Source organism: Pinus tabuliformis, chromosome 8 (assembly GCF_031772625.1).
Source record: "Pinus tabuliformis cultivar Carrire ecotype Pingquan chromosome 8, CPIR1, whole genome shotgun sequence".
Classification (NCBI taxonomy): Eukaryota; Viridiplantae; Streptophyta; class Pinopsida; order Pinales; family Pinaceae; genus Pinus; species Pinus tabuliformis.
In genome coordinates this window covers 319,467,477-319,490,735 of record NC_142294.1, presented here as the reverse complement: position 1 = coordinate 319,490,735, position 23,259 = coordinate 319,467,477, and positions in this window count along the sequence as shown.

The window sequence follows — 23,259 nt, the reverse complement described above, 5'->3', positions numbered from 1 at the left end:
GATGAAATCCTTGTGTGGGTTCATTTTCTAGACCTCCCCTCTAATATGTGTAATACCTACATCTTTATGAATTTGGGAAATAACTTGGGTCATTTTCTAGATGTGCATTATTCCTTGCTTGAGAATCATGATGAGTCTATTGCAAGGGTGATGGTATGCATGGATTTTCATAAAACGCTTCATGCCACTATGAATATTGGGAAAGGGGAGATGAATCTACACAATTTAGATTATGAAGGGCTCCCATTGCGATGCAGGAGATGTCACAAACTTGGACACTTAGTGAATAATTGAAATCTTCCATTCACAGTATTTTCTAATGAGGGGAATAATTCCAAGAAGCAGAAGACTAGTGGGGAGAATTCAAGTTCTATCGATGGGGATCCCTGTTAGGTCCCTATAATACTAGTGATTCCCCCATTACTATTGTCGTTACATCCCTTATTGTTATTGTTGTGCCCCTATTGTCCCCATATTGTTATTATTGTGCCCCATAGAATCCCACTATTGTTATTTATGTGCCCTTATATTATTATTGTTAGGTCAGCTTTGGTTATATTGTGACCCCTTAGATTCCTATATATAGAAAGGAGGTTTTTTCATTTTTATCATCAAAGAATTGTTCATTTGTGTAATGTAAAGGAGGTTGCCCCCTCGAACAAGCTTATTTCTAAGCCATTGATCTATATTTTCTATGTTTTTTTGAGCTGGTTTCATAACATTTGGTATTAGAGCTTTGGATTCTAGGGTTTTGCTGCTCCAAATAGGTCATCATGGAATTTTTGATATAACATTTTCGCTACAATGTTTCAGAAGCTGAAAAAAAACCCAGTTGGGACGGAATCGGTCTAAACCTTGAGCCCAAATTTTAGATCTTGTCTTGCTATATTTTCGGAGATAGAATCTAAGGAAGTTGGGGTTTTTGTACACCCCTGAATTACCTTCCAAATAGATGACCTTGGGAAAATCATCATAACTTTCACTTTGAGCATAAGATTGAATTTTCTTAAGAATTTACAGAAAGAGGACGGGCTGTATTTTTTTGGGTATTATTTTCAGAACCTAAGGTTGAAACAGTGACCCACGGAACGTCATACAATTTCACTCTACTGAACCAGTTTATACTCAGGCCATCATGGGAGATTTGGCATAACTCTTCATTGGAGAATACAATATTGATCAAACTTATGAGGTTAGAAATATTACTCAGAGGGTTACCATAGGAAGAAATTTCAGACCTTGGAGAACTCCTACCTAGTGAAAAAAAGTGTGTAGTTTTTTAAAAAAATTTCATAAGCTTGGTTTGAAAAATTAGTTCGAAGGAATTCAAAGGGCATAGTGAAGAATTATTATCAATAATTGATGCCTCGAAGAAAGAAAATGGAAACACCTAGTAAGCAACCTAAAAGCTCTAGCATGACTCATGAAGAAGACGAAGAAATACAACATGATATATCAAAATTACAAGACCAAGTGTAACAAATTTCACTCACACAAAAAGTTATAGAAGCTAAGATGGATGGTTTAAAGAAAGACGTAGAAGCTAAGATGTATGGCATGGAAGCTAAGATGGATGGTTTAAAGAAAGGCGTAGAAGCTAAGACGAATGACATGGAAGCTAAGATGGACAATGTGGAAGCTAAGATCGATAGCGTGGAAGCTAAGATGAATGATTTAAAGAAAGGCATGGAAGATTTGAAGAGAAATTTGACAAAGTTTCTACAAGAAATGCTTACTAATGGAAAAACGGTAGTAAAGGAAACTCATGATGAGAACAAAATAAATGTTAATCATGATTTCGTAGACTCTAACATTGGATCGAAGAACCACCATGTTCCAAAGATTGATATGAGGAAGTTTGATGGCATGGATCCTGAAACATGGATACTACAGATGGAGCAATTTTTCGATCTCCATAATGTGCAAAACACACAAAAGGTACGCATTTTAACTTTATATTTGGAACCAAATCCATTTGTATGGTATCAATGGATATGCTCTCATAAGAAAATTGTCACTTGGGCCATTTTTACGGATGAAATGATAGCACATTATGAGGATACAAAAAGCAACACTTTTTTTAGTTAATTGATAAATCCCAAACAAAATGATTCAATGATGGAGCACATAGAGGACTTCCAAAAATTTAACATAAGGGTAAAATATATTCCAGAGGAGCATAGTATTGATGTGTTCATAGGGAATTTAAAGGATAACATCCAACATGAGGTTCCCTTTTGGGAACCAGATTCATTGGAGAAGGCATTCAAGTTGGCAAGAAAAATGGAAAGAAAAATTATCACAACAAGGAAGCCTACCACTCACAATCATAAATATGGAAGCGTTGTTGCCCCTATACATCCATAACCTACAAAGTTGACACCACAACAATTGGAAGAAAAAAGAGAAAAAGGGCTTTGTTACAGTTATGATAGCAAATACACTAAAGGTCATAAGTGTGCCGAGAAGAAATTATTTTACATATATTGTGAAGAGAAGGAAGAAAAGGAACAAGAAACATCAAAAGAAGAGGATATGCACCAGGAACAAACCCTAGAAAAAGAAGAAATGAATCTGACCATATTTTCGAATGCATTGGCTGGAATTACCACTCCTTAAACTATCAAGATAGAAGGGCATATCAAGAAGAAGAAGAAGGTAATAATGTTGATTGATTTGGGAAGTACCTATAATTTTATTCATTGTAAGATAGCCAAGGAATTGAATTGCTTCCTATATCCAGCATAGAGTGTCAAGTGATGGTTTCAAGTGGAGGAACCATAAATTGCTCAGAAAAGTGCCATAACATCAAGCTATCCATGGGAGAATATGTATTGAATAGCCCAATGCTTTCCGTTCCAATGGGTGGTGCTGATGTGGTAGTAGGAGTCCAATGGCTACAATCCTTGGGTACAATAGCTTTTAATTTTCACGAAATTTTCATGAAATTCTCTTTAGAAGGAAAGGAATTTGAATTAAGGGGTATCACAGGGAAACCATGAAAGATAATCAGATCTAACAGAATGACAAAGCTTCTAAAGAAAGAACAATGAGGCATAATTGCACAATTATGTTCAGTAGAGGTTCCCACATCGAAATCATCCATTTCTCCATATCTCTAAAAAGTCTTGAACAATCATTCTAAGGTATTTGAGACTCCCAAAGGCCTCCCAACTATTCATGATCATGATCATGCTATTCATTTGATCCCAGCATGTGTTCGTCCAAATATCAGGCCTTACAGATATCCGTATGTCCAAAAGAGTGAAATTGAATGTATGGTTGTAGAAATGCTAGAAGCTAGTATAATTCAACATAGTCAAAGAAATTTCTTTGCTCCAGTAGTATTGGTTCATAAGAAGAATGGAACATAGTGCATGTTTCCAGATTATAGGGAGCTCAACAAGCTCACTATTAAAGATAAATTTCTCATTTTTTTCATTGATGAATTATTGGATGAATTGCATGGATCAATTTACATCACGAAGTTGGATCTTCATTTAGGATATCATCAAATCAGAATGAAGACTGAAGACATTCCAAAAACAACATTTAGAACTCATGAGGGTCATTATGAATTTTTGGTAATGCCTTTTGGCCTTACTAATGCACCTTCTACATTTCAAGGTTTGATGAATTCCATTTTCAAACCCTTCCATAGGAAATTTGAGTTAGTATTTTTTGATGATATACTAATCTACAACAAGTCTTGGAAGGATCATGTCCAACATGTTGACATGGTGCTCAAACTATTGGAGGAGAAACAAATATATGCAACAATCTCCAAATGTTTCTTTGGAGTACAAGAGGTGGAATATCCAGGTCATCTTGTATCTCATGAAAGTGTTAAGGTAGACCCTAACAAAATTAAAACCATTGAGGAATGGAAAATCCTCACATCCATAAAGAATCTACGAGGATTTCTCAGGTTGATAGGGTATTATCGCAAGTTTGTTAAGAATTATGGCAGAATAGCAGCACCTCTAACAACATTATTGAATAAAGATGCATTTTCATGGACTCCAGAAGCAATGAAGGCCTTTGAACATCTTAAAGAGGCAATGTCCCAAGCACCAGTCATAGCTACACCGGACTCCACAAAAACCTTTATTGTGGAATGTGATGCCTCAAGAAATCGAATTGGTGTTGTTTTAATTCAAGAAGAAAGACCCATTGCTTTCAAAATTCATCCAATCAAAGGAATGTATTTACACAAAGCTATTCATAAGAAGGAAATTTTGGAAATACTACATGCACTTAAGAAATGGTGACCCTACCTAATGGGAAGACACTTCAAGGTAAAAAAAATCATGATAGTCTTAAATACTTTTTAGAACAAAGATTATCTACAGAAGAGTAGCAACAATGGGTCACAAAGATGTTGGGTTATGACTTTGAAATCATCTACATAAAAGGGAAGTAAAATGTTGTGGCAGATGCACTCTCAAGAAAGGATGAGGATGTGGAAGAGTTTCTTTGCGCCATTTCTATTATCCAACCAGATTGGATAAACAAAGCAAGGGATGAATGGAAGAATGAAGAGGATGTGTGGGCACGCATTCAAAAGATACAACAAGATCCAAGTACATCTAATACATTTAGCTAAAAAAATGATTTGTTATGGTACAAGGATCAGTTATACCTATGTAATAATTCCCAACTTGAACAAAATATTCTTAGGGAATTGCACACCTCTCCCTTAGGAGGGCACTCAGGATTCAAAAAACCTACCACAGGGTTAAGAAGGATTTGTTTTGGGATGGCCTTAAATCGGATATTCAAAAGTTTTTGGTTGAATGTTTAGTTTGCCAACAAAATAAAGTTGAAACAATTAAGACCCTAAGTCTATTACAACGTTTATCCATTCCAAGCCAACTTTGGGAGGAGGTTTCAATGGATTTTATCAGGGTTTATCCAAGTCCGAAGGAAAGAGTGTTACCATGGTGGTAGTTCACATACTTACCAAGTATGCACACTTTTGTCCATTATCTCATCCATTTAAAGCGAGTACAGTTTCTACTACATTTATCGAAAAAAATAAAAATCTACATGGAAACCCAAAGATTGTTGTAAGCGACAGAGATCCCATTTTCACTGGAAATTTTTGGACAAAATTATTTCCTTGTCTTGGTACTCAGTTAGCTCATAGCTCATCCTATCATCCTCAATCTGATGGGAAAACTGAGATAGTAAACGTTTGGAAGGATATCTTCGTTGCTTTATATCTGATAAACAAACACAATGGGTCAAATGGTTGCCTCTGGCTGAATGGTGGTATAACACCTCCTTCCATACTGCAACAAAAACGACCCCATTTATGGCACTTTATGGATATCATCCACCATCCCTCACATCATATTTAAGAGAACATTCTAAGGTTCAAGCAGTGGAAGATCACATCAAGCATTAGCAACAAGTTCTCCAACTCTTAAAGGATAACCTCACCTTGGCGCAAAATATAATGAAACAGCAGGAAGATCAACATCGCATCAAAAGAAGTTTTGATGTAGGTCACTGGGTATTCCTACGGCTACAACCATATAAAAAAATGTCCCTCAAGCAAGCTAAGAAGGATAATAAGTTATCACAAAAGTATTATGGTCGGTACAAGGTGTTGCAAAAGATAGGTACTATGGCATACAAATTGGAGCCTCTTCCAGCTTCCTGAGTGCACCCAATTTTCCATGCTTCAGGCTTAAAGAGGGTTAAAGGTGACAAGCTTCCAGTTCAAACAATATTCCCAGAACTTGATGAAGAAGGAAAAATCATAGTGAAACTTGAAGCAGTCAAAGAAACAAGAACTCGACAGCTACGAAATAGATCAATTTCAAAGTATCTCATCAAGTGGAAGAACTTACCCATTGAAGATTCCACATGGGAGCATGAGAATTTTATACAGAAGCATCTAGAACTACTCAAGCGTTGAGGACAACACTTTTTTGAAGGAGAGGGACATGTTAGGTCCCTATAATACTAGTGATTACCCCTTTACTATTGTCGTTGTATCCCTTATTGTTATTGTTGTGCCCCTATTGTTCCCATATTGTTATTATTGTGCCCCATAGAATCCCACTGTTGTTATTTTTGTTCCCTTATATTATTATTTTTAGGTCAGCTTTGGTTATATTGTGACTCCTTAGACTCCTATATATAGAAAGGAGGTTTTGTCATTTGTATCATCCAAGAATTTTTCATTTGTGTAAGGAGGTTGCACCCTCGAAGAGGCTTATTTCTAAGGCGTTGATCTATCTTTTCTATCTTTTTGTGAGCTGTTTCATAATAATCCCTCAGTTGATAGCATTAGGCGCATGTTACTGTGACAATTGTTGCATCCATTCCAAGTTCAATTTTGGTGTCTAACTTGGGGCTGATGTTAGAGGCTTCATCATCAGTTCCTATGGCAAGGGGTTATCTTTCTCATGTAGTTTCATCTAATCCTGGTAGCTCAGTCTCTCTATCTCTTGAAAATTTACATATTAGTTTTTGCAATGAATCATTGAATACTAGTCTTCATATTTGTTCGATTCTCATCCTTAAAATACTTTTGTGCATATTATTTTTCCTCCTTTACAAAAAGCCTCTTTCCATATGCCTTATGGGTCATTTGGCTACACTTACCCATGAAAACCCGTTGTTTTTTGTTATTCTCAGGAATTGGGGAGGGTGATATTCTCTATAATTTGAGATCTCGTCTAGTGATTTCGAGCATTTGGGGTCCTCTTAGCGGATTGGACCAGATTCCTTTGTAGGAATGTCCTGGTAAGGGTAGGGGGAGGAAATAAAACATTTATTTGGGCAAAGAAAAGGCCTATGTGGAAATGGTATCATGTCATCAAACATCTACGGATGGGGCACTTAGAGAAATCAAATCCCTTTAGGGGGTTCCCTTAAGAAGACATTATCTTTAATTTTCATGGTTTGGCTAGTGCTCCCGAAAAGCTAGCATTAAAGGGTCTCTTTTCTTTTGAATGTCCTAATGAGATCTTTCTTCAAGAAACCCTATGGGAGTGGCACTATGCGATCAAATTCTTAGAATCCTCTCTCCCTTCTTGACATTTTATAACAAGTGATGTCCTTGGTTGCTTTAGAGGCATGAATTTGGGTTGGGATCCTTGTAAGATTCAGGCACATAATTTCTAGATTGTTCAATCTGGATTAGGGTTGTGGTATATTCATTGGAATTGGATCATGTTTTCACTTTTACCAATATATATGGGCTGCATGATGATCGTGCTTCTTTCTGGAATTCACTGTATGAGAATTCCTTCCTAAGATCTATGAATATTATATTGGGTGGTGACTTGAACTTCTATTTTGGTGTTGCAAAGTCTTGGGGCTGTCATGCAAGGATGAAATCCCTAACCAATTTCTTTTCCCATAAGATTTCAATACATCAATTAATTGATATTTCTCATGTTTGATTACAAGCTACTTTGAGTAATCAAAGGATGGGGAGGATCATGTGGCTAAGAGCCTAGAACAATTTTTGGTTGCTAAATATATGCTTCAGTCCTTTTCACTTATCCGACAATAGGTTGGCTTAGGTGGTTTATTGGATCATTTCCCAGCATGTTTATAGATCAAAGGAAATTCCCTTAAGCTTTCTAGACCTTTTAAAATGAATGCTAACTAGCTAAAATATAAGGATTTTATTGATCTGGCTAAACAAAAGTGGCAACCTTATGAATGTAGGCTTGGTTTTTCTATTACCAGAAAATTTGAATGAAATATTAAACACATTAAATAATTTCTTAAGGATTATGTGATTTGTGTTTGTATGGAGGAGGAGGAATTATTGGTCATTGAATAAATTATCGAAGTTTCCTCTAATTTGGGCATTGATGGTTATCAGTCCCAGGAGTCTCCTGAGGAACATCACAGACTAGTATCTAGGAGGAAGGATAACCTCGTGAACAAGGAAGAGACTTTGCATATTAAAAGAAAGGAAATATGGTTAGACAGTGGTGATGAATATTCCAAACCTTTTCATGCCTATGATAAAGCCAAAAAAATCCAAAATTCTGTTTGGGGGATGACAAATGAGGAGGGTTGTGAGGTTTCAAACTTCGATGGGTTGGACGGCATGGGTATTGGGATTTAATATTGTTGAGATTATTCATGTGGTGTATTTCATCTCCTGCTTTGTGGATGATGATGGGAATTAGGAGTTCTTAGGGGAGGTTATTGAAGGGGAACTAAAATATGCCCTAACCAGCTTCCAAAATGGTGAGAGTCTGGGCCTGGATGGTTGTGATTTGGAAATTTTCTCAACTTTCTATTTTACTTTATTCACTTGGATTTTCTTTGGGTTGTTAATGATTCATTTCATGACAGTTGGGTCCTCCCTGCTTTTAACTTGACTTTCATTTCCTTCATTCCAAATGTTGATAATCCTGCTTCTTTTGAGGATTTCTGCCTTATGCCTCTATGAAACTGTGCTTATAAGGTTATTTCTAAGGTTATTTCCCATGAAAGATTTTGGTTTCTCACTGGACGTGAAATTTATGAGGCCATTGGTGTATCTTAGTAGGGTTTACATAATATAAAGTTGTTGAAGTTGAAGGGAGTTGGTTACAAAATTAATCTCTTTAAGGAATATGATCGAGTTAGAGAGTCTTTTATTCATCTTTCTCAAACGGATGTTGGCTTTGATATTCAATTCATTAATCAGATCATGGTTGTGTGACTTCTGTCTCCTTTATGGTCTTGATCAATGGTTCTACCTCGTATTTCTTCCAAGCATTGCATAGTCTTCATTAAGGTTTCCCTTATTGACCACTTCTCTTTCTTATTGTTGTTGAAGGTCTAAGTCTTATGATCAAGGATGTGGTTGGAAGGAGGGATTTTTATGGTTTATTTCCCCAGATACTGCCAATCACCACTTATAATTTTTTAATCACATACATATACTCTATAATGGCTTGGGTCGAGATTTGGGTAAATTGGTTGAGATCTTGAGTCTGTTTGATTATGTGATAGGTACAGTGACCAATGAAAGGAAGTTCTCCATTGTTGTACATAATTTGGAAATGCAAGAGATTAGTCATATTTTCTCTATTTTCCCTTTTGAAATTTCAAAGCATGATTCAAATTTTAAATATTTCAGTTTCCACCTAAAACTGAATTGTTATCTTAAAGATGACTAGGGGTGGTTATTGGTCAAGCTGGAGAAAATACTCTCGTATTGGTGCTATCGTTGGTTATCCCATGTGGGCAGATTGGTATTGGTAAATTATATTATGGAAGAAATTCTTGTGTACTAGATGACTTTGGCTTGGATCCATATGGGAATTCTAGAAAAAGATCAGAGGCTTTACTTTAAATTTCTATCTAAAGGTTCAAAGGAATAAGTGGCTTTGCCCATTGGCTCAATGGAGCAGATTGGCTATCCGTAAACTCCTTGGGAGTTGGGGTCTCAAATTTCTTGTTCCTTTTCTCAAAAGATTTTGTTACTTAGTGTGTTTTGAAACTTCTATCCACTCATAGTTTATGGATGTAAGTGATTATTCAAAATTACATTTCTCCTTCATGGCTAGATAATTGGGTGCAGATTACACTCAAGCCTTGAAATAATATCTCTACAGTGTGGAAGATAGTTCTAAATTATTTTGATCTAGTGGCTTTGGTTTGGCTTGGTGGGTTGGAAATGGTCTTAGCCTTCGAATTGGTTATGATCCATGTCCTAGCTGTGGGAATGGTCATATACTTTATTAGCCTCTGATGGATCACTTATGTGACTTGGGCATTACTCAACTAGCCCATATTGATGGGGCCTGTGCATTTGAATATCTAGAGGCAAGGTTGGTTTTGTGAAAGAGACATCCACTTGCCAAACATGTTTTAGGCATAATGGTCTCGATATACATATATTATTTTTTATCTTCTCATATCTAGTTTTATAACCGGGTGGATGAGCTAGTGTGCGTTTATGCTCCACATGCTATTTAGATCCCAAAGTTGGGATATCTACGCCTTAGTTCAGATGTTCAAGAACATGCTATGGCTTGGTGGTGGAGGGTTCTTTTGAAGAAAATGTGTTCGTCTAAATCAAAATGATTTGTTTGGTCCATTATGGCTAGTAAGCTGCCAACCTAGGACATTATGCAATGCGGGTATAAATTGGGTCTGGTTACTTTTCCTTAAGCAAGAACAATGTGGAATCTTTAGACCACATTTTTATTCATTACCCTTTTGTTGTGCATGCTTGGAATACTTCCCTTTCGTTTATGGGATTGGGCTACCATTGGGATAGTTTCTCTTTTGCGGCCACTTTGAAAGTCTACTTTGAGAATCAGGCTACTTCTATGATTCGTGCCCTTCCACTGATCATATAATAGGGCATATGGATCACACACGACAAAGTTATCTTCTCGAACATGTCATATTACCCAAAAAAAAAATATTACCGAAGGGTTGGCTATTCTTTGACATTACCCATAGTCCAAGATATTTATGAATGGTAGGTCTATCTGCATTGAATCACCTAATATTACTAAGCCCTTGGGCTACTTTGATGGTACATCCCAAGTGGATGTTTCTATATGTGGTGGTGTTTTAGTTCTTCATCTTGCTAAATTCCACACCTTCCAGGTTGAACTGGAGTTCGGCAGCGTGTCAAATAATTGGGATGAAGTTAATGCTTGACATGCTCTTATTACCTTTGCTGTTAAAAAATAATTTTCACACCATCAGTGTTTTGGTGACTCTTTTGTTGTTGTGAACATGACCCAATGCTAAAGGAATATTTTTATTCTTGATATTGTGGGGGACATTCAACATATGAAACATTTGTTCACATGTTGCCATGTTTTTAGGGAAAGGAACAGGGTCTGTAACGGTCTTTCTAAGGAAGGCATGCTCATGGATCTAGGATTATGGTTAGTGACAAAGTTCGAGAGTGAAATCAACATCGGTTCTTCCATCGACCCTATATGGATGGGAATTTTTTATTTTATTTCATATATCTTATGTACTATAGATATATTGCTGCTATGCTAACATTGATAGTATGCTTTTGGTATTCAGAAAAATGATATTTTTTAGATAGTTTTGCCACAGAAAGATCGATGTAGATCATTGAAAAATACACATGGAAATTGTGTACATACAAAATGTATTTTCCTTTTATATGAATGAAAATACCAGTTTCTTCTGCAGAAAAAAATAATAATATTAGAATACTTGATAAAGTTTAATAATATAAACTAATAATAATAAGCTTGGACCATGACCTAATTAGTATTAACAAAAATAGTATTAACTTTAATGTTAATATTAACATTAAAATTAATATTAACATTAATATTAACATAATCATAAGCATTTTTAATATTAACATTATGATTAAACTAGTTAACAATGTTCAATCATGATCAATGAATTAACCTCACACATCTTGCTCGTCAACTAACACAACCACATATTAATGAGACTGAGATACACAGATTAGCATATATCAACTATAACACGACACATATGTTAATGAGACTGAGATACACAAATTAGCATATATCAACTATATATATTAATCAGGCTGAGATACACAGATTAGCATATATCAACTATATTAGTAAATATAGTTGTGATAATATTTTGTATATATTATTTATCTTAATTGTCTACCAACAATGTCACATCCATCAAAACATAGTCTGATTGCAAGCAAAGTTCGTATTTTGTCTCGTATTTACGTAGAATTATCATATATACATTTGTTGAGGATAGGAATTGTTTCTTTGTTCATACTTAGGAATTCCTTCTTATATCATATTTATCTGTGAATGTGATCATTTCTTTGAGTGAGGTCTTCATAATCTTCGCAACATTATTGCGCAACCGGCGAAAAAATGGCACAGTATTGTTTCCGAGCCTACATCACTCCAAAGTTGTTCAAATGAACATTATAATAATTGCAGATGCTCTTTGAAAACGGCGTAGTACTTTCTGACAAAAGAATTACAACTTTCACAATTTCTGATAACAATCGCCACCAGAAACATCGTGCGTATTAGGATTTCGATGACTGTTTGTGTTTGATATCGAACGTTGTCGTCTTTCATTAAGACGTACATGAATATGTGTTAAAGCACTAGATTTTATCTTTTCTTCCGTGCGATTCTTTGTTGATTTGATCTCGTTTTGCGTAACTTGTTCCATGTTAATGCCATGTGCATTGGATTTAGTCTTTTTCCGTGCGATGCTTTCAGGATTTGATCGGGTTTGAGTTGTTATGTACGTGATGATGTTTTCCATGTTAATATCATGTTCTTTGGCTAAAACTTTGTTCTATATAAGTTTCGATCAAATTGCAATCCATCTAGATATTTTCAAAGGATTTTGGTCGTCCAAGGAATGTTTTGTTGCATGCACATGCTTATCTCGAATCTACATAATCAAAGTTTTCTTTAATCAATGAAAGGAAGCTGCGCATAGATAGCAGTGCTACTTTGACTGGCAAAACATGTATGAATGCCTCTCTTTATATTGGAGAATCGCGTTTTCATAGTCCCGCACGGTTATTCTCTCCAGGACACTGATTCAGGCAGGCTTGTTATCTATCGTCTGAGCGTGGCGGTCAATATCCACTTTGCTGGGTAACCATTAAAGCTCCCAGGTGGTACAGAGATTATCCCATTTGAATCCAATTCAAATTCTACAACTTTTATATCATCTGTTGACTGGCTGCCCGTCCAGCACTGTCCCACTAATTGAACTAGCAACCTTCTGTATCGAATTTTCAATAATTGTTATCCAAGTTATTTCATTGAAGATTAAGTTTGTACGATTGCTATGTTGTATAAAGAAAATGTTCGGAAGAAGTCACGTAGAAGATTTTGGTGGACACAATTTTCAGTAATTGTTATCCAAGTTATTTCATTGAAGATTAAGTTTGTATGGTTGCTATTATGTTGTATAAAGAATTTTTTTTGGAAAAAGTCACATAGAAGACTTTGGTCAACACTTTTTGAACTAACAAGTGTGGCTCATCATCCAGACATGATGAAGAAGCAGATCCAGGAAAAGGGTTAAATTGGGAGACAGCTGAGGAAAACCGCTATATTAACATACATTAACGCACATTTTGAGTAACAACTTAATTTTTGCCAAAAAAACATAATATATAATTTATCTATACAACTTAAATAATTTTGGTTAAGAAATTTGATGATACAATTTTCAACGAAATTGCGATTAGTTGTTATTTAATTCATTTAAATTGGATGACACAATTTTAATTAAAAATAAAGATATGATTTCTTATTATTTAAAATTAATGTTTAAATATATGAATGTATTTATGATAATTAAAAACCCTTAAAAACAGATTTATGATATTAAAAAAAAAACTTGAAATTAATAGAAAAATAGAATGTTTCGTATAAAACTAAGTGAATATTGTATATTAGGTAAAACTCCAGTTAATAAAAAGTTCTATGATTTATGATATTAAAAAAAAACTTGAAATTAATAGAAAAATAGAATGTTTCGTATAAAACTAAGTGAATATTGTATATTACGTAAAACTCCAGCTAATAAAATGTTCTATGTTATTTAGAACTCATTGTTTTTCAATATAAGTAGAGTTATTATACTTTAGTTGTACTTGAGTAGGAGTTATTATGCCTGATAAAGAGACACCGCGATATGTATTTTTTAGGTTCAAAAGTCCGTGGTGGAGAGCACATTGGACTGCGAAAAAAAAAAAGACGAGAAGGATTCGTATTTGTGAGGTTTTATGGTGTGAAGTGGACCTCTGCATGGAGTAAGATGGAGCTGTGTATCTGAAACTGTGTGACATCCATGGCGTAAAGTTGTGGAGCGTTTGATCCATTCCCCTAAGTGGAGGGGTGGTGTGACTACTGAGCTAAGGCTCCACGGGTGTGTTTGGTGGGGAAGAGTTTACTCTGTGACCCATAATAGATGTTATCATAATTGAATTAATAGTATCAGAGTTGCATTTTACCATTTGTCGAGAGCGTTTGAGGCCGATCTACATGCTTGGAAGATTTGCCATAATTGTTTCATCGCTACATATATGGTATATTTTATTGATGTTATTAGTGCTTAATTTCGGCGTTTTAAGATATCTTGACATCGACCCAACATAAGGGTTTTATAAAAAGGGGATAACATTATTCATGTTTTGAAAAACATATGTTTTTGGGAATCGGGGCCTAAGTTACATTAAGATGATGGGAATTTAGGCCTGTGTCTTGAAAAATATAACAGTGGTTTAATCATATGTTTGGAGAATAAGAATAGTTTAAACTTAAGTGTTGTTTCTTTTAAAGATAGAAATTATAAAAAAAGATTCATATGAATTCAAAGATTCGTAATAGTAAGGAAGTTAAATGAGAATTCAATGTATGAGTTCAAGTCAAGATTCAAGTTGAATATTTGAATTAAGGTTTAATTTGGCAAAAAAATATTTTTGATCAAAAGAGTATTTAAGTTATAGTAAGAAATTTATCCAATGTGAAGTTATTAGAGTATTGAAATTAAGTTATTGGATGTGTTAGATTAAGTGCAAGATATTTTGAATGGGGATATTTGTTTATTTATTTATTTAAGTATGGAAAATTGTTTTGTTGATTTATATTGAAATGAGCCTACAAAGTTAAATGGAGAAAATTACGTAAATTGGAAATTTAAGTTGTAGACATTATTTGAAGGAGACAATGCCTGGTCAATAGTAACAAGAGATTAAATCAAACTAATAGCACTAGAAACTTCAATTCAAAATTGGGAGCATAGAGAGACGAAGGCCAAGGTACTGTTGTGAATTTCCATAAAGGACAATATTATTCCACATATCATGGATTCTGCTAAATCTCATGAAACTCGGGAAGCACTTAAAAAGTTGTATGAAACCCCAATATTAATAGAGTCTTCATTTTAAAGGAGAGGTTTTTCTCAATTAAGATGGAGATAAATGAAAATAGTAATAATTTTACTTTTAGACTCAAAGAAATTTCTAATAAGCTTGGTTCTATTGGTGAAAATATTTCCATCAATGATCTAGACACAATTACATTGAATGAGAAGTAAGATTATTATCATATGTTTATCACTGGAATGTAGGCTAGGGAAAATGCTCCTACATTTGATGATATAGCATGTATTCTCCTTCAAGATGAAAAATGAAAGAAGAATCTCAATCGTATATCTCAAAGTTTGGATTTGGCTTTAGTAACCTAAAGGAAGCAACCATACATAGGAAAGTTGTGGGACATGTACCAAGGAGGCAAGTCACAACGAAAACCAATTTAAGGCATAATACCACAAAGGAAAAATAACTATATGAAGAGGAAGGATGTATGTTTCTACTGTGGTTAGCCTAGACACTTTGCTTAAAATTGGAATTAAAATGTAAAATGTATGAGGCCAAGCATAGAACGAATTCACCCAATTTTGTTCATCAAGAAGACCCGGTTAATGATAATCTCGACAATCTCAAATTCTTCATTTCAAAAGTTGTCATATCAACAAAATATTATGATCATAATGTATGGATTATTGACTATGGTGCTTCAATTCATATTACATGTAAAAAAGAATCATTCGATACCTATCATGAAAATAACAGTGGTACCCACGTCTATCTCAAAGATAGTTGATCTCATTAAATCAAAAGTTATGTTGATGTATGTGAAGCTTTACCAAATGGCCATGTAAGACAAACACATAAATGTAATGTATCTCCCAAATCATAATCTCTATGTTCACCATTGCAAATCAAAAACTCAAAATTGAATTCCTTAAGTCTCATTGTGTTGTTAATGAGACACATGATAACTATAACATAATAACAAGAAGACTAGGAATTAGAGGCTTATACAAGCTTGATGTGACCATCAAAAGTCATTAGGCATTGGAATCCACAACGATGACAACATAAGCTCTTTGGAATCAAATGTATAGTCGTCTTAATTATCATGACTTGTTGCTACTACAAAAATAAAAAATGGTAGAGGGACTTCCATTGTTAAGGAATGGATATTTAGCATGTGAAGGGTGTGCATTAGGGAAATTTCATAGGGAATAGTTGCCTACTTGTACGATGGAAGAAAAAGGGATATTCTTGAACTTGTGCCAAAAGATGTGTGTAAGCCTATGCAAACTAGATATTTAGGAGGAGCATATTATTTCTTTATATTTGTTGATGTGTGATCCTTGAGTAGTTTTGATATCTTAGATACCCATCTATCACTGTTTTTGAACCAATGATCAAGCATGAAATTATATCAAGACTCACACATCTAAGCAAATAAAAGAATTAATTACTCGAAAAATTTAAATATTTCATAATATTTATTAACATTTAAAAGTTATAATATAGTATTAATAAAGTTATAAAAATTTTAGAAAACTTTTTTTTTTCAAATTCGATATTAAATATTCGTCATTATGGATGTTCAATGTAATAGGTGTATTTTAGTGAATCCTTTTCAAACAATTTTTTTAAGATTTTGTTATGCAATTGAGCAAAGGAGATTGATTTCAGCTAGGGGTTGAAATTGTTCATGAGTTAATGGTAATGGAAATATGAAATATAAGATTGGTGAATATTTATATTTTTTTTATAGTATATAAAAGAATTTATTTTTTATTAAATTTTATTTATTTTTAAGTAATTTGGTGAGCTTTTCATTAAAAATTTGAAATAATTATATGTAATGATAAAAGTATAAATTGAGTAGTTTAAATGAGTGCATTCATTTACTAGATAACCCAAATTATATATTAATTATATATTAAAAAAATTGCAAAGGAAATTTGAAGTTTTATAGTTAAAAAATCAGATATTTAATTATTGCCTTTTGTATTTTTAATATAAAAGTTTGCTTTCATATCATTTTTTTTATACTTATTTATTTTAGAAATAGATATATTATTATTTTTTATTTATGTATTTAATTATGTAAAAAGGATAGCATACAACTATCCGTCATTTTTGCAACGAAGAAAGGAACATTTCAATCTAAATTGAAAATGCTAAAGATTTCTTCGTAAATGAAACTTGAGTAAGACATTACATTTTTTAAGCTCTCTATATTGGCATTTATAAAATTTATTTACAACATTTTTTTTTGGGTGAAAATAAATTAAATAATCTTCCCATTACCAAATATGTAGAATCAATTGTAAAAGTTAAGAAGAAAAGAATTATGGTAATGGGAGGAAAAAAGTTCTTGCTAAATGGAACTTCAGAAAGACGTTGCATTTTTTTTAAAGAGGAACGTATTAGCATGTATAATCATCAACTTATAAAATTTATTTGGGTGAAAATAAATTAAATGCTCTTCCAATTACTAAATATGTAGAGTTGAATGTGAAAGTTAGGAAGGATGTGGAACATGTAATTTGTTGTTATATGTAATTTACATGTATAAGTTAATTTGTGATTTTGAATAAGTATAAATGCACTCCATATATATGTTTTTACTAACTGGATACTTTTGTATACAAATACTTAACTCAATACTTGCATACACAAATACATTATTTTGAAAACAGTTCACTTAATACTTGCATACACAAATACATTATTTTGAAAACAGTTCACTTAAGGTAGTAAGGAAATATATTTGAAAGAGTTAAGAAACAATATTTTCTATATTTTATTTTACTGAATTATAATGGATGAAAGAATCAATATAAGTATGGAGAAACATTTAATAATTTATGTTAATATTTGTCAAATAAAGGTGGAGGAAACTACATAATATATATACACTTGCTTCAAATAAAGGGTGGGATAACTTAATCTATGTATGATGTTGTTTTATGTCTTTTAATAGAGTTGGATTTATCATTGTCGAAGTTAGTTGGATTTGCATCTAATGACTCATCTGCCATGATTGATATTCATAAGGGTTTATATACTTAGATTCCTCAGGGTGGTCCTCATATATTAGACATCCATTGCATATATGGTTCTCTTATATTATATATTCATTGCACAAGTCATAGAGAAACATTAGCAACAAATAAAGGGTCTTCTTATTTTCTAAAGTTTCAATATATTGACAGATTTGTAACAAAATATACTCGTGACTTGAGAAATTTTCTAAAGGATATCAATATTTGAAGGATCTAATAGATTCATTTCAAATTATTTAGTTAGAGGTGTTACAAATCATCATATTAAGTGGATCTCTAGAGGAAAATTCATGGAAATGATTGTTAAAATCACCCTTGAAAAGAGCAAGATATCTTGGAGAAAAAGAGTGTGAGTCGGCATCAATATTTCATGTACAATTTTGTATCCATTTATTTGTAGATGTTCTCGTTGAGTTAAATAATATGAATCAAAAGTTTCAAGCATGATGTCTGTTAATACTACTTTATATGTCACAGACTATTCATAACTTCATTTTTTGAATGCATATTTGTTGTAGTTTCAGTGAACATTTCTTATGTTTTAATCAAAACATAAGGATGAACTCTTGATTTCGCAAGTAGCACATGTTTGGTGCATTTACATCCATTAAGGTTTGAAGGTTTTCTAAACATACAAGTATTAGAGACATTAGATGATAACAGCCTTGTGGAAAAGTGTTTTGTAATGAGGGTTATTGAATCTCTAGATAAAAGATTCATAGATTTACCTCTATTTAATGTTATTAAATTGTTTTAGTCCTAATAATTATTATGAAGAAATCAAAGATAAAGTGCTATACTTTTAACCTGTGAGAAATCTAGAATACCAGAAATATGAACAAGTACATCCCAAAACACATAATTATCACATGAAATGAAAAAAAACTGCAAGATATTTTATTATTTTGAATCAGATTCAATGTTCACTTACCTCTTTGACAGGGAAACCTCCAACAGAGTAGATCTCAATTAAAATAAGAGTCATTTATATTTCCCTTACTAACTAAGACTATTTATAGCTAAATGACATTGAAAACCCCAACTACTAGTGGTCCCTTGCATAACACGTGTTAACCACTTTATTTATTAACTATGGCCCATTTACAACTAATTGTGGTCCATTTTCTATAGTGTGAGTCAGCCGCTTACAATTATCAATGTGGGATTTATTGACTCTCTAACTAACTATGACTCTGACTCGGCGCATTGTGCTTATTAGATAAATAAAAAGGTTAGGGTTGGATGCTAACATGCCCTCTCCAATCAAAAGCAACCTTGTCCTCAAGGCTGATGTTGTGGAAACTGCTGAAGAATAGTGGTTGTTTCCTAGGTCACATGTTCTAGAGAGGTGTATTTCCACTTGACGAGGACTTCCCTGATCAATCGTGTGGCCATGGATATGTCTTTCACGAGTATCGAGGGATTGTTCTAGTCAGAGCCAAAGTGAGCCTTCCTCATCCAATTTGGGTAGACTTGTTTGAACTCTGCAATTTATTCCCCACCAATTTCTTAAGGCATGATACATGGAAGACTAAATGTAATTTTTAAGTAGGTCGCAAGGCCTGTTTGTAGGAAAATTCTCCTATGCATTGAGGAATATGACAAGCCCAATACAATTTGGGTGTTAGTTTATGGCACCCCTTTTCTTTGAGAGATGTTTTCTTATATGGTTGGAGTTGCAAGAATACTTGATCCCCTTCTTGAAATTAGTACTCGAAATGATGTTGGTTAGCCTGTTGCTTCATTTTCTTTTGAGATTGATGTAGATTATCTTTGACATAAGTGATCATGGTGGCATGGTTATGTAGGAGTTGATCAACTGCATGTACTTTAGAACATCAAGGGATATAATAAATAAGTGAAAGTATGTGTTTTCCATACACTACCTAATATGGAGTCATCTTGGTGGCTTCATGATAGTTAGTATTATACCACCATTTCGCTAATAGTAACCATTGTCCCCATTAATGTTGTTCTGAAGTGAAGCACTTCAGATATGTATCCAAAACATTGTTGACTGCTTCTATTTGACCATTGGTTTGGAGATGATAGGAAGTACTTAGTTGGAGTTGTGTGCCCTATAGCTTGAAAATTTCCTCCCAAAATTTGATGGTGAAAGTAGGGTCGCAATGTGACATAATGGAACTCGGCATGCCATGCATTTTGAAGATTTGGTACAAGAAAACTTGAGCCACCAAAGTGGGGGTAAATGGGTGTGGTAGAATGCAAAAATGAGCATATTTAAAAAGTTTTTCAACAACCACCATGATGACCAATTTGTTGCTTGACTTTGGGAGACCAATGATGAAATGCATGGAAATACCTATCTAGATAAAACAAGCAAGTGGAAATGGTTATAAGGTTCAAGGTAACTTGACTGTTTCCCCTTTGTTTCGTTGGTTCACATCACATTGAGCTACAAAAGTAAGTGATTAATAGGTAAAATATATGGGTCATAATTCCACTCTCCATCTTATTAAATTGACTTTTCTCACATTTATTTACATATTTTCTTGTATTTTCATTAGTGAGAAGAGTAAAGGTGAGTTACTATGTCATGTGGCCTAATGTGTGTTAAAAGTACGAATTAGAGAAGTTTTGGGTTGACTTAAGTGCAGGAATCTGGAGCAAGCAAGCAAGAGATATTCTAGGAGTTCCTTTCCCTCCTTAGCTCCTCAAATCATTCAAAGATTCCTCCACCATATCTCATCACCTCAGTGACATTCAAGGAAAAGTTATTCTCGAGTTAGGGATCCAAGTATCCCTATTTTCTAGGGATTTGTTGGTAGCTCATTTTTGTATAAATAAAAGATTCATGGGAATAATTAGGATTCGATTTTTTATTGTATCCAAGAGGCCATTTTGAGCTAAAACATTGTGACTATTATTCTTATGTTGTAATTACATTTTGAAGATAATGAGAAATTCTACCTTGATCCAGCACTGAGTTGACTCAGAACGCTGAATCTCTTGGATTAGGGCCCAACCCTAGCAGCAAAACTTCCTCTTTTTGTAGTTGTATTCTTAGCATAGAATGATAGTTAGCTGCTGAAGTTTGTTTATGTTTTCTTATGATTAGCTTATCAAGTACTTAAATTGTTGTTAAACCTTGTTTCCATTAGTGTTGTAGTTTAGTGAAGGAATTATACCAGAAAAACTAGTGACGGTGGCCCCTACATCATCTTCCTCATGGGGTCATGACTAGGTGACCTCACTATCACAACCACAAGAACAAAGTGGTCTTTTGATAATTGCATAGATCAGGTTTCATTCTTAGCTAGATCATTGTATATGATTTCTTGGAAGAACATTTAGTTGTTATCTTGTTTTCTTAAGTTTGTTGTAGTTTAAAAGGTAGTCCATATCATAGGTCTAGTCCTTAAGCGTAGATAGATCAACTTCCTCAAATTCAATTCATCTTTTCCATGTGGGCATGTAGTGATGCATAAATGAAAATAGAAATAGGTTTTTTTGCAGGGATTGTTGATCTGCAGGAAGGGACTCATCCAACCAACTTCACCTAAGTCTTCTCCACCTTTTGTCGAGGCATACAAGCCCATAGTCCGAACCTCTGTTTTGCAGCCACCGTGAGCAGCCACCTTAGGTGAATCCAACCTCCTTGGAGTGTTGGGATTATCCTTGGGCAATGTGCACCTTCCCTACACCTTATACCACTGTCATACACCTCTCCAAAACCTCATATAAAGATTCTTTCCCTCCAAACGCCCTTCAGTTAACTTCCTGTAGCAATCCAGGACATCTTGTAGTAGATTAGGACATCTTGTAGCAGTTTCCTGTAGCATCTACAAAATCTCCTGTAGTAGCCTGTTTTACCCTGTTTTGACCAAAAATTGTAGGATATCCTAGTATAAGAGTATATTAGGCCCTCATCTTGGATTCCATGCCCATCAATGCCACCTAGACTAGCCTTCCCATTCCTTTTTCTCCTACAAGATCAGATAGAATAACATAGCATTTATATTTATGGATTTAGCAATTAAAAGACGTTTTTTTCTACAAATGTAAAATGAGATAGTTATTACATTTATATATGAATCCTAAAATGATATAACAATATTCCATTTCAAAAACATCATATTAGGTAGACGATAAATTGCAAGGTTAGCATAGTTCTTTTCTGCAAGTGATTTGTGTTATTTCATAGCTAGATGATTTATGGCATTTCATAACATTTCCCATTTAGTAGCTTTCATTTCCTGAATAGACAAGCATTTACTTTCCTGCATTAGAACTAGCTTTACATTCACTATTAGTAGTTAGATTCCTTCTAGTCAATAGAGGATTAGTCTGTTACCCTAATGGTCTAACAGCCCAATTGAGAAGTGACATAAGTAGAATGATGCATCTACTGTGTATATATCACTGTCACCTCCAAGTTTGTATGAAACCCCGGGTTGATAAAGTAAATATGGTAGCCCTAGGAGTTGCATCATCCTTGATGCAATACTGAGGCTCATCACACTTTGGCGCCATTGTCGAGGAGGTGTGTAGGTGGATGTAACTTCTTCTCTTCTTTCCAATTTTCATTTAGCACATGGATTTTATTATGTTTTCCTTTCTGTTTTGAAATTAATTCTCAAAAACACATAAAAAGAAAAATTGTATTTCATGCCTTGTAGGAGTAGAGTAAAATTTAGGGAAATTCTTGCCAAATACGCCCACACCATCAAACAATCAACCTACCCTCTTCTACGATGACTGTCATCTTCCCTCTCTGGTTGGAGGGAAACTAGATGACCCATTTGGTGAACAACCATAGATCTTTGAAGAGCCTATTTGGGAATAAGTAGAAGAAACCATTCCACGCACCTGCACCATGGCTGAAAACAAAAATAGGACTAGAAACAAAAATGAGGGTTCTTTTCCCATTAGAGAGACTAATTGAGATGGTAGGATGAAAAACATGAGCCCCTATGCCCTTCCTCAATTCCATGGATTAACATCAGAGGACAGTGATATATTTTTATTTGAGTTTGTTGTCACCTGTAGAACTTATGATTATACCTCTGACGACCAGAAGTTGAAGTTGTTCCCACCCACCCTTAAGGATGCAACCTTGCACTGGTTCATGGGTTTACCTGGAGACAAAATCACTACTCTAGATGAAATAAAACAAGCATTCAACAATAAGTACATGGACTATTGTACGTTCAAAGACACCAAAGAGTAAATATCTAGAATGCTCTTGGGACATGAAGAATCCTTGGAAGATTATGAGGAAATATTCCAACTTAGTTACAAAAGGGCCAGATGCACCCTTGATTTAGAATCACTCAAGCTATTCCTTCCAAGAGGAATAAGGGAGGACATCTTGGAAACCCTTAATGTGTTGTCTCGAGGGGACATTTATCAACT